This window comes from Hermetia illucens, chromosome 5, assembly GCF_905115235.1.
Source record: "Hermetia illucens chromosome 5, iHerIll2.2.curated.20191125, whole genome shotgun sequence".
NCBI classification, from domain to species: domain Eukaryota; kingdom Metazoa; phylum Arthropoda; class Insecta; order Diptera; family Stratiomyidae; genus Hermetia; species Hermetia illucens.
The window spans coordinates 85760913-85765136 of record NC_051853.1 but is presented as its reverse complement, the minus strand read 5'-3'; positions in this window follow the sequence as shown (position 1 = coordinate 85765136).

Genomic DNA, 4224 nt, shown 5'->3' with positions numbered 1-4224 from the left:
GGATCGTCGTTATGTTTTGCGCAAGCATTGCTCCGAATGATAACATTAGCATCGCAGGTTGAAATTTGCCTTGATCTATCAGAGTAACGTAGTAGATTCTGAAAAGTTAGAACAATCTTTCCCTCATCGAATAGGGCATTTTACTGATTTCACGGTTGCTTCTGCCAAATATTGTGTGGCGGCCGGTATGAATTTCCAAGATCCGGATAGCGGGTAAGTCGCCCATCAGCTGTTGACCCTTGGCTCGAATAGTTCATACATGTTAGACAGCTGCGAATCATCTTTTGATAGTTGAGGATCCAATCCGATTGATATTAAGATGAGTGTCCCGTATGATAATTTTTCGGCAAGAAAATCGGATGCTTGTGGTCGTTCGATATGTGCGGGTTTCCCAGCCTGCCTTCGACCCTCAACAAGTCTCAATGGTTAAGGAAAAGGTTCAAGCTTCGTAACAAGTTAGAGTTTGGACAGTCTCTTTTTAATTCTCCTTTGCAAGCTGTTGCAGAGCTCTAAGAGACAGGAACGTAGCAGAGGCTTTTCCGAAGGAAACAGGCATAAACACTTATTCCTTGATTTGCACATTCCTTGATGGCTTTGATAAGACACGTTAAAAATTCTCGTGTCAGGCTTACATTCGAATTAGCTGAAGCATATTTTCAATATCAGACGAGATTACGAATTCATTCTTCCTCCGACTAAGTAGGATTTGAGCTGTCATCTTGCAGTTTAGGTCCGGTATACAGTTTTTCGTTGAAACTGATCCTGGTTGCCATCAGTATAGAGATGTTAAATACTGGCCAAACCTTTATGGTGGAGCTCTCCATCTTTATAGCCGAGTGGTTGGGAAGATTATATACATCCCGGCCTTCCTCAATAAATGGTCAGTTCGATGTATTCCTACATGTGATAAGAATGTCGGCGATCCGGATCCCGTTCGAGGCCGCTAACTTAACTACTTAAAGCAAGTTCATTGAGTTTATGTTAAATAAGTTCAACCGAGCAATTGGCGAGAAAATATGGGAAGATCAATTAAAATCTCATCCAAATTTTTCCGGAGCATGATGATACTGCGAATATCTCTCGAGCTTCGAATTGGACAATTCATTTGAATGTATTAGCTATTATGTATGTATATTGTTCTAGGGAGGGAAGGGGTGCGTGTGAGAAAGAAAGAGTGAAGAACCTCACACAAGCAACCACTTCCCTTAAATTTTTCACCCTTACGGCGGTAGGTAGCTTTATGCTTCTTGTCAAAAAGGGGAAAGGAAGTCACTCCCGCGATAACCATCACGGTTGGTTCTGAGACAGTGTGATAAGCAGATGCCACTCGCAAAGCTTTCCGTCTCTGCAAGGGCATCAGGACAAACTTCCGCGCCATAGAGCAGAATGGACTGCATTGCTCCCATAAGAAAACGTCTCCTAGTAGATATAGGGTCCCCAACATTTGCCATTAGCCGACCCAAGGCCGAGACTCCAGCTGCAGTCCTGTCCGCTGCTGTTTTGATTTTGGTTGATTTCCTTGAAGATGTTGATGAACTCGCCAATGTATGTGGAACGCAGGGTCGCGATTTCTGTCTCTGGTTTTTTCAGCGCAAGGCTGAAACCATGAGCAGTCATCCATCCGCTTACTCGGCACATTAAGTCTGCTTTGCGCCTGTTCAACAGTGTGTTCGACAACAAGTGTCGCGACGTCATCTGCGTAACTGACAAGGCGCGACTTTTCAGGCATATCGAGTCTCAGCAGACTATCGTAAGAAGCGTCCCAGAGGTGCGGCCCTAGGGTCGATCCCTGTGCTTCTTCTGATATGATTTCCATCCTCCCCTAGCCCTCTAGCGTATCATAAAGCTCATAAAGCAGGGAGCGATCCTCCAGATAATCTCTCAACATCCGTAAGAGATAGGTTGGCTTGTGGAATGAGTTTTCTAATGTGCAGCATCCACCGTGCACTTCTCTGTTCTGAACCCGAACTGCCTTGGGGTCTCTGGTAGCGCGGATCGCTTCAGCGAGTCTATTTCTGGTGAGCTTTACAAGCATTTTCCCGGCTATGTCAGGCATACACAGCCATCGGTATGCAGACCTTAGCTCCGGGTCTCCTTCTCGCTTGTTGATCAGCGGGAGTCTGGCTACCTTCCAACGATAAGGAAAAATGCCATCCTTTAAGCAAGCGCAGAACGCAGCAAGCACCAAGTGCGGTCGTTTATAGAACACCAGTTTGCAAACTACCGCCGGGATTCCATCAGGACCTGCCATCGCTATTGACATCAACCCGTGGAGGATGGCTGGAGTGTGATTCCCGTACAATGCGGTTCCTCTGGTCGGTTCCCAGTTAACAGAGCATCCGTAAATTTTCGGGTGACAAGCTTATAGGAAAGTTCCCTCGGGTCATTCACCTCGTTTACAAGGTTCTGCCAGCAGCAAACTTTGCTTTTATTTATCGCACTGCGCAGTTTCCGTTTTGATGATCAACACTGTAGCTTTATGGCGTATGCCTTCTCGTTGGTGTGTACATGTTGTGCCAAACGGGGGAGCTTATGGCACTGCCTCCGTAGATCGGCGATTTCTCCCGTCCATTAGCATATAGAAGGCTTGTCACGGTTGGGGCCCTTCGGGGGCATGGGAGTCTGACATGCTGTCGTTGTCAGGTTCATCATTGAGTTTACGACAGCGTCAGCTGCAAACCTCTCACCTCCCGAATCACCCTTCAGCGCGACTCTGCCTGCTCCAGAAGCTTCGACTAACTTTTTAATGTTCACCCTTCGCGACACTCCAGCAGGGGAAACGCCTGATTGGTGCACGGCGGCAAGTAGCGTCTACCACTTCGAACTCAATCTACTGGGGATCACTTGTCGAGAAGGACTCGCCACCCGTCCACCGATGGTGTCAGAGATTCCGACGCAAAGGTGATGTCAGGGATGCTCCTTTCGCAGTCTGGGCGCCGAAACATTGGCATGGATCCGATGTTTGAAACTACGAGTCTGGTTCTGGCCGCCATTTCCAGAATTCGTTTCCCTCTGGAGTCTGGCTGAGGCATGTCCCATTCAACGGTCCTAGCATTAAAATCAACGCCTACCAGGATTTTCCCCTCCGTGCCCGAAACGGCGTCCTTTAGATCGTCAAGCGGCGTCGAAAGTCTGGCATCGTCTCATACGGCGTCAGGTAAACATTAGAAGACGTTATCCCTAAATAGCGAATCCAGACGGCATTCCCTCGGCCTTGGGCAAGAACACGAAGTGGAACGTCGTTCCAAACCCAAATGGCAGCGGTACTTGTTAAATCAAGATGCCATGAAGCTGAGTCCCTGTTCGGTATTGCTTGCTCATTAGCACTAGATCAGCCTTTACCTCCGCAGCGAATTGTGGTAGTAAAAGGTGAGCGGTTGCATTCCGGTGCATGTTAATTTGTAAAATGCGGATCATGCTATTTGCGCCCTCCCTCTTTCAAGTTCCACCCTAAAAGTCGGCCATCGTGCCGAGCCCGCAGTGTGTGCGACGCTCTCATCAAACGCATAATGATCCCTGCAGAGAACGCAACTTTCGCTTTCGCTTGGTGACCTACCTGACCGCATCTCTGGATTTTCTGTCCGGTGCCTTGCAATTTGCTGACCTGTGTTCATAATCCAGACACCTACAGCACTTGATGGGGACAATCCGAATTCATACCCTGCATACTGCCGTCCAATTTGGATGTTCCCGCTGTTAATGGGCTTCCTCGCATATTGCTCGGGGACTGCCAGCACGTCGAGTTTTCGGCCTCGAACATTTGGGGAGGTTCTACTTATCCGAGCATTGGTTACTCGGGACGTTTACGCGTCTCCCCTGCCAATCCAGTTGGACTCCGCCACCCGTCGTCTCACGTATGGAAAACAACTTTGCGTTGTCTTCGGGTTTGCCTTCTGTCGTCTTAATGACCAGAGCCGGCGGTCTAGTCCCTCTTCGTTTCCTCTTCTTTTCTGCTGCAGGCTTTTAGTTTGTAGCCTCCGTGTCTTTGGACAGACGGGTCTCTGGCGGCGTAGTCAGCTGCTTCCTCTTATCCTTCTTCAACTTTGACAATCCACCCTTTCGGCACGTCGTCCTCTCCCTATTTTCCCCAGTTCGATTTGCAGTGAGCTATCTACGGGAAGTGCGACTGTTTCTGATTTCCAAGCGTCTTCCGCTGCTTGTCTGAATACGCCTGCTCAGGACTAGCGATTCTGAATGGGCTTTTTCGGAGCACGGACACTACAG